The following is an 18904-nucleotide window of genomic DNA, read 5'->3' as shown; positions in this document are numbered from 1 at the left end:
TTGAGGGTGACGTCCTCTCGGTACGCTCTGCGGTATCGCTGTCATAACAAACATATTGTTATTATTGGTTATCGCTAGTGACGTAATATGCTTATTTGAATCATTATTTTGTGGCCATCAAACAATTATTTATCGCTCTTTAGTGTAACGGATTTCAACAATACAGGATATTTTGCTGGTAATGGTTGCCAGTTGCCACGTTATGCACTGCTAAAAAATGTGAATAAACCCTTTGTAGGAACTTGGACATAGTTCAAATATATGCGAGACGGTATATCCTGTACCTGCTTAGTCTTAGTCTTGTTCAGTTCCTTATTTTGCAATGAAGAAATGACATCCCGAAAGTCCAACTCCTGTTCTATTGGACAATTTAAAAAAAAATCTTCCATCTGCATCGTGTGTGCGCGAAAACGATGAAGTTCTCTTTAAAATATAAACCATAGAAATGGAATTACATATAAAGACCTGTAGTTCTGTTATGCTTCAGATTATGGTATTTTTATTTATACTCGTAGATATATTTGTGTGGTGCCCGTTTCCTTAAAGTATTACGTAATGTAATATTGGATTCTCTGTTCTCGTATACCTAGTAAATTTGATTTGTGAAACCTAAAAAATAGTTCTTTCACGTGAATAAAAAGAATCCTATCATCCAAGTCAGCTCACATTTATAATATTAGTGATTCCATGTAGTTAGACATTCCTTTATAACTATTGCTTTACCAGGAAGTTGAATCTATTATTACGTAACTTAAATGTTCGCTAATGCCTTCACTAAGCCGTGATAAGAATATTTGGTGCATATCGGTATTTGTTATTAATATTTATCCACAATAAACTAATATCAACCGCACAAGTAAATATTTTCTTTGATAAACAATATAAACTACTTATATTATAGTAGGTAATATAAATCGGATAAGGTCACTCGGGTGAGTGTAAGAATCATTCAATTCAGTTCATTATCAAAATCAGCAAGGTCATGATCACTAGTGATGTACAAATTACTAATCGAATCAATTGAATGTGACTCGCTATCGAATGAGTGTTTATCGTTCGGCATTATACGAGTCAATGTTCAGCACTCGAATTATTTTCTTGTACACTAGATAGTTATTCAAATGTTTAGTAGAACAAATATGTGTTTGGCGTCGTTTCGTTGCTCTTATCAAATACTTTGTACAGTTTGTTTTCCGTTTTATATCACTAGGTCAAATAAGATACATAAACCTGCAGTTAACGTTACATCCGAGTCGCCTTTTTCAACGGCATCACAGTATTATTAATTTATAAATTGAATATTTTAACAAACTGAAGTAATTTAACTGTAATTATTCATTAGTTTGCCCAACTCTAAAAAAGCAATAGGTAATTTCAATAAAGATAACGTGGTGTTTTATCGTTTGCTATTATCTCAAATGTCAAACAGATTTTTTAAGTTTAATTTTGCAAATGTGTTGACATTTTTGTTATAGTTAAAGGGAGAAAAATTGCTGAAAACGATGTTTTGCAAACTAAATAATGTTTTTGTAAGTATTGTATCTTCAGTCTGTTCGTCTGGTCTGTAGGCAAGTGAGGTTTAATGTCTTGTAATGTCGGATTTGGAGGTATGCCAAGAATGGCGCCTCGCACGTCTCTTATCACATGGTACAAATAGTGAGCGGTGACTACGATGATGCGCCAGAGCGCTACCGTTAATTATACATTGACGATGCTCTTTATATCAAATGCTATTAGGTACTGTTATCCCATTCTAGTTAGGTTGAATGAAAATCTAATCTATCTTTATCTTTAATTAACTAAAAGAAATATGAATTAGTTCGCAACAACTTTAGCCGTGTGTCCTGTATAAAACTGAGCTAATCTTTGCTCAGTAGCCTAAATTGCAATGAAAAATTAAAAGCCTCGTTTGCATTATAAAGTTGTTGGTTACTTAATCTAGATTCTGGCCGTCACAGGACCCGTTGCGTAGCTCCCCCATAATTAGTCCAATTAGCGCGCCTCCTCTTAGGTACTTTAATTTGAAGTTGGGATGCCTTAGAAATATGAGCGAGTGGTTTTTACATTTAAGTCCAGTAATTTTCGTAATAACTGTTGAGATCAAAGTAAACAAAATTAGGATATTTCGTAACCAGTTGTAAATATAATATAGTTATTTTTTCCTCACTTTAGTTCCTGACGTTGTGAGATAACAGAAAAAGGATGTACAATATGAAATGTAATATTGTCACTATAAAAGTGCAGGCTTACGAGCGAGATAGTGGGACTATTCTACAAAGCCATTATTAGTAACATTATTTAAGTGGAGGTTATAGAGTTTTCTTTATTGTATATTGTAATTTTCGTTTTGGAAACAGTGTACCTATTTAAATAACTGTCAGGGGCGCGGGTATTAAAAAAGTTTTTAAAAGATCGATACAAACTATTATCGGTCGCAAACGGTACCGTTTATTGATGACGAGGATATGAATGCAGTCAGTACTCAACACAGGTTTTACGAGTTTCTCTAGTTCCTAGAAACTATCTAATAAAAATAAAAATGCAATAACGTAGTAAATACATAGTGAGATTTCTGTTAACGGTCCCGGTATCAGCTCCGATGCCCTGTGTCGATGATAAATCGACCCCTTATAATCGCGTTGCAATAACAATGCAAAAGCCAGCTGCGAACTTGAATGGCGTCGTTGGTTGTAAAAGTTGGGGAAAAAATGCGTGGCGGAGTGGCGTTGAACTCGCGTCGGCAAATGCACCGGGCCGTTAGCTTTATCCGAGGTCAGGCAGGTACCGCGCAGTATTGTGTCGACTCGTGTCGTGCGCTTTACTAACTAATATATGCACAACTTCTCAGCTGACTGCTTTACTGTTAACGACTACTAATTTCGGTCGGTTTACATTTTGTTGTTCTCAGCGTGCTCCGTTCGATGTGTATCATCACCATTATTATAGCGGTTGACTTGACTTGCTCTAGTAATTAGAATCATTACCGTGTCAGCGTATTTGTAGTGAGAATGACTGTGTAGTTAGGTTAGGTTAGTTTTTATACTATGTCTGAGTCTGGCTAAAAGGTTCAACCTACTTTTGTCTGTGGGTTTTATGGTACCAGAACAACAGCAAGGCGTTTATCCAAACCTAACCCCTTAATTAAATCCTATCTAGGCGACTGGCCTGGTGTTTGGAAGCCTATTGTGTAACCCTCAAATTTAATAGCGCACAAAATTACCTCCAACCCTTCCGTTGCTACCAAGCTCCATACAGTCAATCAGAGACACTGCACCGTCGCCCACTGTTCTGTTGCCTGCGACATTGTTTGCTTTCAGCTTGTTTCAACTTCGCAGCTCAATTTGTATCTCGTATTCCAATGCGTACAACTCTATTATTCTCCAGAAACAATAGAATTTTGAAATAGTGTTTTCGAACTACGAATTTCCAGTTGATTTTTAACATTGTAACATCATTGAATCGTTTTTAAAAGTGAAAACATTATTTTATTTAACAATAGATTAAATACACGTAGCATTAATAGCGATTAATAAATATATAGTGTCTCAAATAGTAATAATCATGATTTACGTAAGAACAATAATACGAGAACATAATTTTTAGAAATTACTGGTGAAAGCGTCCCCCACACACGAGGAAAGAAACACGCATGCGCTGTACGATCGATTCGTAAATAACGCCAGCTCTTCCAATTTTCGCGAACACTGTCTTAACCTTCAGGAAATTACAATGAGTAGTAACTATAGGTATGTATGGGCCTACCTACGCAGTACACGGGTATATGCCAGCTATGTATATAGAGAAAATAAAGTTTAATAAGTTATTAAATAGTTACATGCCATGAATATAATGCGACAGATTTGAATTACGAGACAGTGTACACAAGTACACACATCTCGAATTAAGATTACAATATGTACATTGTGCAGATAATACTTGAACTCGATCAGGCTTTTAGTAACCTCTAAAAAATTGGCCAGAAATTGCACGTACAAAAACGTTTTCAATTAAATTTGGGAATGCGAAGTGGGTAGTATAAAAATGACCGACACGGCAGACCAAATGTTAGCTTTTTAATTTGCATAGCTGCCACGTATCAACAGGTAAGTATTTGGATATTTGGGGTGCAAACTAAAAATATGAAAGGGTGCAAAGCGTGTGACTCGCTCCGCGCGCGGGTGAGGGTGTGAGGCGAGAGCTTGCGGGTGTTAAGCTGACAACGTCCGCACCGCAGGCAGGGGTGACCACCGATAATTAAATCCCATCCGATATCCACTCGCTCATCCCATCGGTCCACTAATCTTCTTAAAACAATTAACGTCATTACCAACGTGCAGGCTTTAGAGTATTAGTCTTTATACAATGTTTTTATTTAGTTACTAACATATTTTCATACCTAATAAAGGGCGATACTAACTGATTCGATCTTATTACTATTCTAGTGTTTTAAACGTTATTTCTTCAGACAATACTACATTGGTTAAGTTATCTAATGAAGCTGCATATCGACTTACATATCACGTCCTTGGACTAACGTCACCCATCCGCAGACAGACCGCGACAAGCGTAACTTAAGCCAGACGGAGAACGATCAATTCGCATTGTTTCTATGTAGAGGTATAAAGCAGACACGCCCTTTAGAAATTTAATATAAATTCATATTAAAATTCTTCTTTCCAGGCAATACTTTCCAGGCATTGCCTCCTCTAATATCATTCGATTAGTCTTCCTATTTTTGAGCTATATTTTCCGATTTTATTAAGTGAAATGCGTTTTGATGAAATTATCGCGGCGTTCCTTCTACGAATATTCAATGAACCGATTTATACGGTTAAAGCGTCTGGAAACGGGAAACGGCAGACGCAATCTGCAGACTACCATCTACTACTTAGCCGACTTTGTTATTTATTGATTCGTGAACGCAGACGATTTTGTCATGTTTTGTGTATTTGATTCCTTGATATATTCGAAACATCAACATAAATTGAATAATGATCGTGAATTGGATTTGAATGATAAAACAATATGTAACGCATTTTTAACATTAAGTATCTTCGCAGCTTCTTATTATACTATTTCGTGCGACAATATTTCGTGGAATACGTCCGATTTCCATATTTGTCAAGGATAGGCATACATACATAAAATACGTAATGCAATGTTATGTTTTTTTTCACTACTCTAGCATCAGTTGGCACTTATTTAAAAACAATAATTAAGTTTGTTGGTTTTGTTACATAGAGTGTTTCCTTGTTTTAGGAAAGTAAATGGAGGGGTAACATCAATCTCCCCTCACGCCCGCAAGCGTGTTGGGGTCAGTAAGCTAATTTCCCGTTGGGAACAAAAAGGCTTTGGTACACGTTGTGTGACTGCTTGCATACGTCACTATTGGTGTCGCGAACAGAGTATGTTTTGGGCTGCCCCTAGCGCTCCCATGAATATCTGGGAGTCGGCCCCGTGTGAACCGAGTGTATTTGAAAGGGTCACACCGCATCTAGACATACACTCCATTTATTTACTTTGCAAATTCACACTGTTCCCTATAGATGACGCTTGAGTGTAGTAAAATGGGAAGTAATAAATATTTCTGTTTGTTTGTGCAGGTACAAAGACGAGCAACCACCATGACAGACAACGGGTGACATACAATCGTCATATTCGGTAAGTTTTAATTGAACACTATTATGATTGGTTTTCGTAGTTAGTTATTTATATTGTAGTTGCTCAAAGCGAACGTTTATGTACTGCTCGTGTTCTATATAAATATCTCTGTGAAAAAGTTTATTATCGTGTATTTATGTAATTATGTTGCTCTGCTGCTCTGCAATTATATTTAATTGTTATCGATGTTAACTAGTTGGTTTCCGCCATCTTTCTAGAATTGGGATCAAACAATTTCTCTGTTGTTACAGATCTTGTATCGAGAGTAACGGCAGCATCGTCAGTTGAAGGAGTCATGGCGTGAAGCGGGGATCAAAGGAAACAAAATGGCGACCTGACCTTAAATATTAAAAGGTAAATTTCAATTCCTCTTCTATCTCTTTGATTTATTATTTATACTATACTAGAATAAGAGTATATTTAAGGATATAAATTGCATAGCGATTATTGTGTTCGCAGCGACTTTGTATTGTGCGAAAGCGAAGTTTTTATAGGCTTCAACGCGAAGTGTAATGAATGATGTGTGTGACGTTGCATGGGAACGGTCATGGGAAGATTGTGATTTGAGATCGTCTGGGACGCTCTTACTGCGCGCTATTATTATGTTGCTTACATTTGTTTAATGCAGCCCGGGGGTCTATCCCCTCGATTCCGAGATACTATTCAATTCAATCTTTTGTAAACTTTTTCTTGTAGGTTAACGTAAATTATTTAAAGCTGCAATTTTGGCATTTCTTTATGTTTGCGTCATTGATTAGTCTATTGAGACTAATAGTATAATAAAAAAGCGTTTGGATTTTAGTGGGAATTGACTTTTGTGCAAGTACGCAACTACTTGATCAATAACATTTTTATGGTGGTGTTTTTGCCCAGATACCAAAGTCAATGTAACAAAGTTCTGAAAAATCAGAGCTTTGATAACATGCAGTTATTCTTATAGGTTTATTCTAAAATAAATAAATATCAGAATATAGAATAAAATATAGAAGAATGGCAAAAATCTCCCTTTGAGAAAATACGTATAAGATAGTACGTAAATTGCGTTGAGATGTTAGAACGGAGCGCAAGCCCTAACACGTCAACCAAGTACAAAATGGCAAGAGCAATGACAGATAAGAATCAGTAACGGTTAGATAAAGTGGGAAATACGCCATGAAATGTCTACTATCTGTGCTATCTAACCTTACTTATCGAACCGTCCGTTATAGTGTTCTGTTAGGATATAAACCAAACGCATTACTAACACAAAATTGTTGAAAATCGGGTTTTACCCACATCAGTTATTACATATTATATCTTGTGGGTTTTGGTTACAATGCTATTGAAATCTGGGTACTAGTTTTAAGATCTCTTATAGTAATCTTCCTATATCGTTAATGTGATTGTGCGGAGTGTGTGTGTGAGTGCGTGCGTGATACTAGGTGAATAAGCTAGCGTAAGTGTATTTGTACTGGAATGAATCACAGAATGCATTGTATGCTACATTTGACAGCCTGCCCTGGAGGCGTAGCTGACATCAGGAAGCTGGGCTGCAGTGCTGATGGTGGTTTTCTCCAGGTAGGTTCAAATGCACATTTAGCTTTCTCAGCTAACTTCGTTTATATGCCTCATACCCATTTTTGTTGACATACTAATTTTTATTATGTTCATTTAACCATTCATCTGTATAAATGTGCGAATTTGTAGCAGCAGCGATAACATTGTTATGTCACTACCATGCACACATATGTATATTTGTTTACAACCGCATTTCTAAAAGGTCATTCCTACCACATTCTTGAAGGCTCGAGTAATTATGTAAATGTATGCATTCAATGCAGTGTAATATTATATTGTTAATTATTTAACAGTTAGCGTTTTCATTCAACGTTAGGCGTTATCTTACAATAACAATGTAAAAATACACTGGCACGCGACATAATTAGACACTATCAATACTACTAACTTTTAAAGTTGTGATCAGATAAAAACACGCTAATTGCGTATTTTCCAACAATACTACAATTAAACTTTTTATTTATGCAAAAGCCGATGCTCGTGGCTCGACATCAATTAGGTGCAGTGAATGCAGCGTGATTTCCCCGTGCCTACAAATATATCATAACAAAGCCGCAATTAACTGAAAAGCGCTTCATTTCGTGTCGATTCATGGTCGAATATTCCATTTCGCGCCGTAAATGCATTCGCCCACTCTATCTCACCAGTTTCAATCATTTAGTGTCAACTTCAAAAAGCCGAGTGCCTTTCGTGAAAATTATATTTCCTGTTTCACTCATGTCGGCTTTTAAAATACATTTTCTCTACGCTGTCTGACATTTTGCTATTCTATTTTCATTTCCGATTATGTTTGTGTGAGTCAACATCAAGCTTGTAACTGCAGCTCGTTTCTGTGAACCAGCTGTTAATGTGAAAATATTGCAACAACTTACTCGAGTCTAACGAGAAAGTGGGCAGGAATAACATTTCTAGCAAGTCATTCCTTGCAACAACACTCACTTACGTTAGGTTCGATTATCACCAGTTTAGTCAACTTTGACTGCGACATAGTTACCTTATCAAGCGTTGGTAGTGACATACAGATTGATGGCCGCCGTGTGTTGTATGATGTAACACTAATCTAATTTATAATACCCGAACAATGTGTGTCTGTTTAATAACATAATTTATCTTGTGTCTATTTTTACGTGGACGTAGTGTAACTTTGCATTTTGCGTCGAAGCGATTGTGGTGTGCTGATAAAATAATTGTTCGTATGATGTAGTATCAAGGTGTTTGCAGTGGCATGTCGTCTTACTTATCTACGCTGCTGGTATTACCCAATTACTAAATAAATTACACAAGTTACCTTTATATTAGTTAAATAGTTTCTTTTCGCGAAAACCGACGATGCCACTACACGCATAAGGAAGATAGGATAGTTAGTGATACATGTTAAGAGCGCTATAAATGCAGAGTTACATGTCTGCTGCAGCAGTTAGCACAGCACGTCGATGGCTTGGTGGTAGCTCTCTGCTGTGTGAAAGACAGGAGTAGTGAGATGTCCTCGACATCACAAATTCTCACTACCTTGTCTTTCATGCGGATTGAGCACGATTCTACAGACGACGTGAACTCTGCCCGAAGATACCTCAAGAGTCTCCCGATTCTCGGCGGTTGTTATAGGTACTACTTATGAATGTTGACTGTAAAATGCCGACCGTACCGAAAATAGCTTGGCCCAATCACTAAATACAAAACTAAACAAAATTCGTTTGACGTAAAACAGCTCCTTAATAAATCTTGTATTGGGGATATCTATTTTTGGTATATCAATGTTGTAATTATACGCATATCGCAGTGGAATCACTCTCTGTCTACTCCAATGTAGCGGCCCAAATATATAAGGAGAAATGATGATAGCATTAATATTTGGCTAGGTCTTTCATTTTATGGTACATCATACTTCAGTATCTTTCTATTCTATTACTGATCTTCCCTTCAAACTTAATCTACATTTAATCTTTCTATTCCGATTTCTTTTTGACGTCAGCTCTTCCATTCGCCTTTCGCCAAGTTAGTCTTCCCTGGATCGATATTAGGTTCTTCTTTTTATCAATTCATATCACAAACTACCATAAAACCTAAGTTAGTCATATCACGAGCTCGTTACCTCATGACAATATAGACTTGGTGCACTCAACGACGCTAATAAAACTGCATCGACAACGCGACGTCTAAAAGGGAAATAAGATATTTAAAATTCCTTTGAACGGAGCGCAGCTAATGGTCCCATTATATTGTTACATAAAATTCCATCTAAGATAATTGCCGGTTATGTAAATAAAAAATCTACGAGAGAACTAATAGAACCTCATTTCCAATAAAATCTTATTTCCTTTGCTCGTCATAAAAATGTGCAAGTAATTTCTTTCAGCGGAATGAATTCAGTTTTCTAAAGAGGATATTAATTTATGAACTATTCCGGTTTTATTCTGAACTTATTTCAGTGTAGTGGTCTTTTAAATGACAAAAAAATCATCATTAAAATTTTATACGCCTTGACGGACGTTTTCTTGAAATCATATCAATCACGATTTCCGAACTCGTAGTTTTGGCAAAATTTATCGAAATAACTCTAACAAATACATAAAGAATTTAGATTTGGGTAAAATACTCCGTATGTACTCCGACTTAAACCTTCTCCGTGTAAGAAGAGCCTTTAGTCAACAGTGGTCACTTATAGGGTGTATGTATTAGTTCAATGATTGGTATTTTATTGGCAGAAAACGACTTTAAAAGTCAATTAAATGTTTATGCATCGACTTGTGATTCTATAATAGAAAGTAAAGGAAGAGAAAATAGTATTTTATTCGATAGCATCACAATGTGAAATTAAATGAATAGGAACAATTCCGTTTAATATCTACTACTAGTACTTACGCTTACATTACTAGCAAAAGTAACAAATTAAAAATCTCTAGCCATTTTTGTTAAAACATTTTTTTTTTACTAACGTTGTTATTATTTTCGTACGTTGTGTTAGTTTTATCGATTACTTCGTGGTGGGTAAACGTTACAAATGATGGCTTGACAGTTAACGGTTCGCTGATGGTTTTTAAACGGTTTTTGTTCGTCTGCCAACAGACTGAGCAGGTAACCGACAAACTGGGGCTTTTACACAATTTCGGGGTTCGATTTTTTATAGGGTTGCAACAATAGCGCAAGGGAAGACAATGTGCTCATTTCCATAACAGAGCACGTTGTCTGTGGGCGAGACCATTCTGTTGAAGTAAAGATACCTTCGTTTAAAAGGTAGCTAAATTTGATAACACAGGAATTTATTAAGCCTTCACCACTGCGTGGTTTGTAATGGAAGTCGCTGATTCATTGGAAGTATGTCGTTCATAAAACCGTTGTGGGTCCCAAAATAGTGCCTTGTGGCAAACCTGAGTCATAGCACCGACATTTCGGCCACATAATAGTTAATGTTATATATACTCTATCGTATCTAGGTTGTCAGTCGGCTTGATTATAACTACACGCATTTGTTGATGAGAATATTTTTACGATACTGTTTGTAGGTAGATTGATATCCGAATGCAACTGCTAGTCAAATCAATATCATAATGTTAGTTACTTAGGTGCATTTTCATTTGCGGCTCCAGAGCGTTTTACTTGATTAAATAACTTATATGTAGCGTATGTTTATGTTCCTTGATTACTTTTTGTAATAAACCCTCTTCATCAGAGAGAGTTGACTTAACTGAGCACCGTATTAATTAAGGAAAGTACACAACTACAGCTTTCGACTGGATTTTTTAATGTAAACAATCTGCTATAATCTTTTTCTACTGGAATTTATCGTTCTACTTTAAAGCATCTCCCTTGAGAGACGTGAACGTTAGCGAGTCTTTTCTAACCTTTGATCTTGTCATTGAATCGTGGTTATTTTTAAATCAAATGCGTTTAAGCTTTAACTTTTCTAGACAAATTTCATTATTATACAAATTAAGATAATGAAAGGAGAGAAAAATTAGTCTCATTTTATTTTCAACGACAGATTTAATTTCTAAAATAATAAGGACGTCGACGACAAATTATAGTTAAATCGAATGCAATCTTTACTTACAATACATAGGTTCATGATAAATGACTTCCTAAAATGAACAGTGTTTACATCATGGATAAGTGATCATCTTTCCATGAAACGATAAAAGATCTTTACCAGAATTTGAAAGCATTTGATTAGTGTCATTGTGTCTTTTTACCGAGTCAACCTTTTCTCAGGTCAGGTCAGGACCTATGTCACACAATACAGTAAAACCGGATTCGGTCCATAAATAATAAAAAGTTCATGGGCAAGATCTATTCGGGATGATAAGTTAACTGTCTCATTCTTGCGATAAAGTCGAGTTATACTGGTACGCATATAAAGCACACGTGGCTATCTCAAAGCCGTGTCTCAATTGTACCAGTTGCTTTTATGTATGACTAGTTGCACAGGTTGTTTTGAACTTGAACCTCCCTTCGAGTACGTTTGAACACCTGTTTGATGATTAGTTGTCCTTTAACCTGTTGCTATACGACATATCGTATGGCCTCATTGGTCGCCGTAGTGTGGCTCCAAATACGAGGCGACAGGTGACATAATTATGTAGATTGGATTGCAGAATTTTAATATTCAGCAGTTTGTGTTTTCGAAGTCCATCGGTAATCGCGTTACGGTCAGAGCTTATTGGTGAAATTTGTTTGTTAATATTGTTTTTCTTAATGCAAATATCGAAATCGGATTCGTTATCGTAGGTACTACTATTTTCACTTGTTAAAGTGGATTATAATAGCGTTATTTGTTGCACATTTTCAATACCTCACTTTATAGCCATTTCATAAATCTGTTTCGCTAGGGATGTTATCGTGCCTAACAAGGGTAAAATCTACGACATCCGCCGTAAAGCGTAGCAAATTTGCTTGCTCGCGCTTTCCGCATCCCTACATCATTACCATAAAAGCTTGCATCCAGGTTGACTACATATATGGAATAAGTTATAAGGCTACACTAGTCAAGAGTAATTTCTTTTAATAATTTGTTCAATATAGTAGAATATTATACAGAAAATAATGGACTAAGCAAAGTTATACTTTATTACCTCTTTGGTTTTGGAAAATTTTAAATTTAAAAAGATCTTTATACCAATTAATCTGTTGTAAACTTTTGTGACGTTTTCTGCGAGCTAGTGGGTCAGAGAAAACACATTTTCTACAAAGCTGATAGGACGGGACTGAAGAAAAATCCCATTATTTGAACGAACAAAGATCCGATAAAATATAATCCCATCCTATTGGCTGTCGTCGTGTTCTTTTGTTATAGAGCCTCTTGAAGAGTGCAGAATATTTTAATAAAAAGTAATAAAGTGAAGTAAAGATATTATGGAGCTCTTCTAAGAAAAATTGCAATCATGGCTGCAAAAATTCTAATCTACTTTACCGGGATACTTTATAAAATTCTTTGTTAAAATACAAGCTTCTTAGTGAGCTCGTTTTCAAACCAATACTTTAGGTAATACAGATTGATAGATTAGCGCTTACTAAGATTAATCTATTTATCAAAAAGCACTCGATATAAAATAATAATAACTTTTACTAAACCATGTATTAAATAATAGTGAACGAGTATAGGTCATTACTATACTATGAGATTTTCGTTCTATTTGTAAAAAAGGCGTTTCTAGATATACAATAGACATTATGCCATTGCTTGAGCTGACAACCAATATTTACGATGATAACAAGATACAATGTTGAACCTTTGTAATAATATCCACTTAATCACACCAACAGAATTAGGGACCAAAAAAGCTAGACTAGTAACAAACTAGAAATTTCTATTCGAGTTCTTTAATTAAACTTTTCATTCCGGTCTATGTCGCCTCGTCCACAGGTATCCAATAAAATGTAATAAACTTCAAAGGATAGTAAAATATAATTTCGCTGAATGCTAAGATTCATTTAATTAAGTAAAAATTCCGTCTGCATTTTTGCGGTAGCGAGCGCTTCTTGTGGATTTTTGAAATGCCATTAGTTATTGGTCTAGACGCGTTCGAGAAGGTTTACATAGTGAGGCACTTCTCTCTGATTTCTTGTTAGTATTTTCAGCCATTCATAAATACGTATTTACCAGATATCAAGTTAAACAGACTAGACGTACAAAAGGATGAATGAAATAAAATCTGAGAGATCCTACAACACTTTCTTAGTAATAACAAGATTCCTTGCCAGTCGCCTATCTTGATTTTCCTTCGTTCTCCTTGTTAACATGAAGTACTTACTCGTTAAATAGGTTTTCATTAAAATAGTAAGTGGCTCTGAAGCTTTTAAAGTGTTTTAAGCTATTCATATTACACTCAGGCAAGGGATTCATCTTGTAATGGAATTAGGTTGGAAAAATTGCAGACAAGAAAGATTTTCTTTGAAAACCTTTATGGATACCCGCGTAATTGATTTAAAACTGGAAGTAATTGATGTTGGAGGTACATTAAACTATCGGAGTTTATATATCTCACGATCCTTGTCAGTTGATGGAGTGAAAATCAAACACTAAGCAACAACCCTAGCCTCCCTCGAAACTAAAATATCCTAGCTCAACCTACCTTGCTTCTGTACTTGATTTAGATTTTAACCGCAACTGACGGTTGGTTTTCCTTTCCTGAATCGAGTTCACGTCACTCTGTCTTGAGTCTAGAAATACATTACAGCGTTGAAGCTGAAAATAAGTCAAGTCGATCAAGTTTGATTTTTGACTTTGCAGAACATTGATTTAAAATATTTTAGATCATGTGTAGTATTTTTATCTTGCATTTTGTATTCTAGTAAACTGAAGATTTATTGGTATTTGAAGTACATTCAATTTAATTTATATGTTTAAGTTAATAAATATCTATCATAACATTGTCAGTGTTAAGATAATGCTTTGCACTTTGACCGCTGAGAATTTTGATAGATGATTTTAATGAAATGCAGATTTTTTACAGAAAAAGTAAATATAGTCAGTAATTTCTGTTTGTCAGGTTCTTATTCATTAAAATGTACTTTAAACTTGTCTAGTTTTTAAACAAGGTCTCCATGGTTCGAACTGTGCCCGCTTTAATTAACAGAGCCACGCAGTTTGAAAAAGTTTGAGTGGAACACTGCAACGACGAATATTCTAAAAAGTTTGTTTGTGATGTAGGTCAGTGCTACACGGAAAATTTAAACGAATTTCTGAATAAAACCCTCTATCTAGTAAATTTAAAATCTAAAATTGTCTATTTCAATTAAGAACCTGTCGTTACTTGTTTACTGTTGAGATTGCTACCGTCAGTACTTAAATACGAATGAATTTTGTAGTGCAATGGTCACCAATAAAAGCAACTAGGAAAATAAATTCATTTTACACGTACTCCATTCATTCAATAAAAACATTTCAATTAAGCCTATCTGACATCGACACCTCGTTTAATCTGTTTTGACAACTCGTTTTAACCATTGATAAATATCAGCGTAAAATTGAATTGACAACTATTGCAGTTCCAATATTTGTGCAATTAATTTGTGTGTGTTTCGATTTGCGGGAAATTGAGTTGTTTGTTGGATTAAAAAAAAATATTATGAGAAAATATGAAATAGAAGCACGTAAATACTTGGTTCAAAATGGCGATGCAAGAAGTGGCAATGCAAACTGATTTAACAGAAGCGATAAATGTGGTCATAGTAAAGCCACAAGTAAAATTTTCATATACTTTATATGGTACCGACGCTAAGTGAGCATTAAGTGGCCACATCCGAGTCCCAAGCGCTGTGGCACGTGATCCGCCACGCGCGCATATTCGCCGGTTGCTAATGAAACAATGTTGCAAATATAATACTGAGTAAATATACATCTTCCAACTGATTGTTCTACTTGTTACCGCGTCCGGGCACTGTCGGGTCTCTTGGCTCGTCTTGAGTATTGTCCAACGATGTAGCCGACACTAGGACGTCCTTAGTATTGTAGAGAAGTGGTTGTTGTACTGTCTTCTGAATTCTGAATAAAAGCGCTGAAAAATTTACCTAGTTCTCTTGTTTACCTCTAACTTACTAGTTGTGCTTATTAATTTTTGTTCGTAAGACGACAAAATATTGATTGCAGAAAAATCTTCATAGTAAATATGTCCTTGAACGTATTTAATGTAATACCGATTAGACTACTCTATGATTGCTAAGTGAACATTCAAAACAGCGAGCCTAATACATATGAGGTCCGTCGGCTTGTTATGTGTCGTTTACTGACGCGTTCAAAAGGAAGTATCAATCATACCGTTCCGTTGTTTGTATCAATTGCTACTCATTCAATGCACGCTAGGAACATGCAGCTCTTTGTGCTCATCTAAAAGGATTCACTTATAAAAGTCTTATTACTATCTCCCATTATATTGCACTGGACTTTGTCCCCTTCATTGTGCAGCACTTGCAAGCAATTTACTAATGCTATTTAAGCCAATCTTGTGTATAATCTCAAACGCGGACGTACTTTATGTATTAGTAACTTTGCCTTTATATTAATCACTCTGTGTTATTCATACAATTTTTGATTTAAGGAATAAGTCAGATTGTTTAAAGATATTTCAGTTTTATATTTGTTAGCAGCATTACATACCTACCAATTGTGGTTAACACGTATCAACATGGAATTGAATTGACATCGATTGTGGTTTGCAGATATTGCCTAACCATAATGTGTATGTTGATAGTTAATTAATATTGTTGCATAACTTGAGCCGATAGATATGCATTGATTAGTTGATTGAACACAACACCTCTGAATGGCTATTGTTGACGCTTTGGTCATGTATTGGTATCAAACATAGCTTATCATCTTCCGAATTGCCAAAGATTTTTAATAGTGGATTAAATGGTTACTGACTCGATATTTTTGTGTGTCTGACGTGAGTTAGGACTAGAACTGAACTGTCGATACATGCCTCCACGTAAATTTTTAGTAGATCCAAGAATCGTGGACACTGTTATATGCTTGTAAGGCGTTGTACTGCATTCGATGATCGTTTTAAGTCAATGCATCCGTGATATTCAATTGGCGGTGCACAATGGCGCGTGCTCCGTGCTCCCTCCACTCATGCGGTCACTGTCATTATCTGTTTAAAAGTTCATCGCTAAATATATGCTCAGCGAAATTGATCACTATTATAACCTAACTTAATTATGCCGTGAAATATTCAACTTTATTTTCAACTGTAGTCAGATATTTTGGTAACGCTAAAATTAAAATAATTTTAGTAAATGATAAATGCAGAATCGCATTAGATCTAAAATATAATTCTCGCCGTATTCTATTTATTTCTATTCGTAGAACGTTATTACCTAGGTAAGATAATGTCAATCAGTGTCCTGCACGACGTTCAAACTGGATAAGTTATTACTTATTCACCTTTGAGTGGAATATTATTCCACTTGTGCCTTAGAATAAACTCGTTCATATTGAATTACATGGCTGAAATGGGAAATCTATTTGAAAAATACGAGATATGAAAGGATTCAACAAATGAATTTCGTATTTTTATGAAATGTTTGCAATTTTCTAGCACTTAAGTAGTTATTCCCTTGCAATTTGTTATTTATTTCAAATATGATGTATCAAGGCAATATATCCTTCGAATAAAATGCTGGGATCTTGTTTATCGTGGCATACGAGTATTTTTATTGAGTGAATAGAGACCTGATTTTCTGTTATTCTATAGGAGGAATATAACCTCAATATGTGTTCATTTAGCACAATAATCTTCAATCAAGACAGTAATTTATGTAACAGAGGTATAGGTAGAGGCTTCCCCTTTGTTTACAGTGTCAGAACGAGGTCATACATTAGCTACGTACCTAACGCTTCGGAACACTTTCTTGTATCAAACTGCTTTATAAAGCCGAGGAGATGGCTGTCCTCATTACTTCCCCACACATACTTGATTATAACAGATAATAGTGCTTTTAACCTGAACAATGGCATCGGAGCCTTTTCACAATAAATACAGGCTGACATATTTGTCGGAGAATGCGAGTCATGTATCTATTGGTAGTTCACTGATCAAATTAAAATTCCCGTAAAACAATGTCGATATTAAAAGCATGAAAGCAATGTGAAATATGATAAGCCAATTTTATTATGTGGTTGCAAAATTAAATGTCGTCCTTTAAAATGCAACGCATTTTTGTGAAATCAATTAACGTAGGCATCGACAAAAGCGTACATATTTCGGATCATGCCATATCTCTGTAATTAACATGATTCACATACCAATGGTTCTGAATATTTTCGCTATCCTCTGTTGCGAGCTGGCAAAAACAAACTACATTTTTTAAATCTTTAATTCGGTTCAATGGTTTTAAATAATAAAATGGATATGTTTTTTCGATAACATTTTCATGAACAGTCTTTAACCATAACTTCAATTTGTGGTAGCATAAAAAAAAAAAAAAAAATAAACTCGTAGCACGTATTTATTAAAATACGTACCTATATGAGACGCTTCAATTTAAAGCAGACATGCGGTTTGAAAGTTTTGAATAGTTAAGGCTTCTCAGTGCCTCGACGTAAAAATTCGTGCCTAAGTCTGGAAATCTAATCAAAAACCTATTCGTGATATCAAACTTACTTACAACTTATTACACAGCATAATAGAATGAGGAGATTAAGTCGAAGCCTTTCAACAGATTTACTCCAATGTACGTTGCACGCTCTTAAGCCTCTTTCCTGAAACTATTATCTCGTGGCCAATGATGCGTTTCAGCTCAGCAAATTTCAAATAATATTGGAAAGGAGATGGCTAAATGACTGACCCAGGCATAATTTGTTTAAGTAAGTTCCGCACTTAAAATTTTAGGATTTAAATCTCGATCTCCCGAAGCCAAAACGTGACCAGGCAACCGCATTGACGGATTATGGACTTTGCAACTAGGGGTAGTGTAGCAACGTAGCAACCAGGAGTAAAGGCTTTGAATGTACTGTGTAACAATGTACGCTTTAATATTAAAGCAACATTGTTGAATAGCAATATTGTTATAAGAGAATATTATCAAGGAAATGCAAGAGTGACACGTTGACTGGCTACTTAGCATTTTGCTGTCTGTTAAAAGGCCCGTATGCGTTCCCCTATTGTAGTTTACATGTCGACTGCAACATGTGACATCCAGTCTACGCATCGTAGCATACGAAAAATAGATGTAAAGAACAAAATAATAAATACATAACGGCGAAAAGTACAACGCCACTTAAATCACGTAGCAGCTACGAAACGGTTACGATCTGCTACGAAAGCCTACGAAAGGCCTACGAAAACTTGAAATGTATTTTTGCAATATAATCTGTTTGATTCGTGTACTCTATGATTATGTATAGGTCTACCGACCGATAATCTAACGAACTATGTACATAGTGCTCACTACATAGTACATTATGTGGCATACCTCTCGCTACCTGCATTCCTGTGTTACAATTCGGTATCTAGACTAAATGTAGAATTAATCCGACATCAATCATCGAACCATTGAATAGCCGGATTTGGATTACTCGCAGCATAGGTTCGAATTAGTTCCTAATGACTGGATTGTTATTGCCAGTTACTTAGGGGATTGTATAATTACACAGTCTGCAAGCTTCATAGATTAAGTTATTAATTGGTTAATTGCATTTGTACAAAAGTATTTCTATTGCAATTATTATAAGGATTATTTCACCTGA

At 35.5% G+C, this 18904-nt stretch overlaps 2 long non-coding RNA genes across 7 annotated transcripts in view; one reads left to right on the top strand and one right to left on the bottom strand.

The window, feature by feature from the left end:
* LOC126912428 (uncharacterized) overlaps positions 1-17976 on the bottom strand; it is a 20837-nt gene extending 2861 nt beyond the window's left edge. The window contains exon 1 of the long non-coding RNA XR_007707149.1: positions 14501-17976. This is a non-coding gene — a long non-coding RNA (uncharacterized LOC126912428). The remainder of the gene's footprint in view (positions 1-14500) is intronic.
* LOC118264107 (uncharacterized) overlaps positions 1-18904 on the top strand; it is a 46351-nt gene that overhangs the window by 22933 nt on the left and 4514 nt on the right. For 3 of the 6 annotated variants that reach the window (XR_007707145.1, XR_007707146.1, XR_007707143.1), the window contains 2 exons: positions 5913-6015; positions 7154-7218. The exons of 1 other annotated variant lie outside the window; for it this stretch is intronic. This is a non-coding gene — a long non-coding RNA (uncharacterized LOC118264107). Of the gene's footprint in view, positions 1-5603; positions 5662-5912; positions 6016-7153; positions 7219-18904 lie in introns of all 6 variants that reach the window. 2 more of the 6 variants (XR_007707144.1, XR_007707147.1) reach the window with 2 other exon arrangements.

Source organism: Spodoptera frugiperda, chromosome 25 (assembly GCF_023101765.2).
Source record: "Spodoptera frugiperda isolate SF20-4 chromosome 25, AGI-APGP_CSIRO_Sfru_2.0, whole genome shotgun sequence".
Taxonomy (NCBI): Eukaryota; Metazoa; Arthropoda; class Insecta; order Lepidoptera; family Noctuidae; genus Spodoptera; species Spodoptera frugiperda.
Note: the sequence above shows the minus strand (reverse complement) of the source record. Positions and strands in the feature narration are given on the sequence as shown.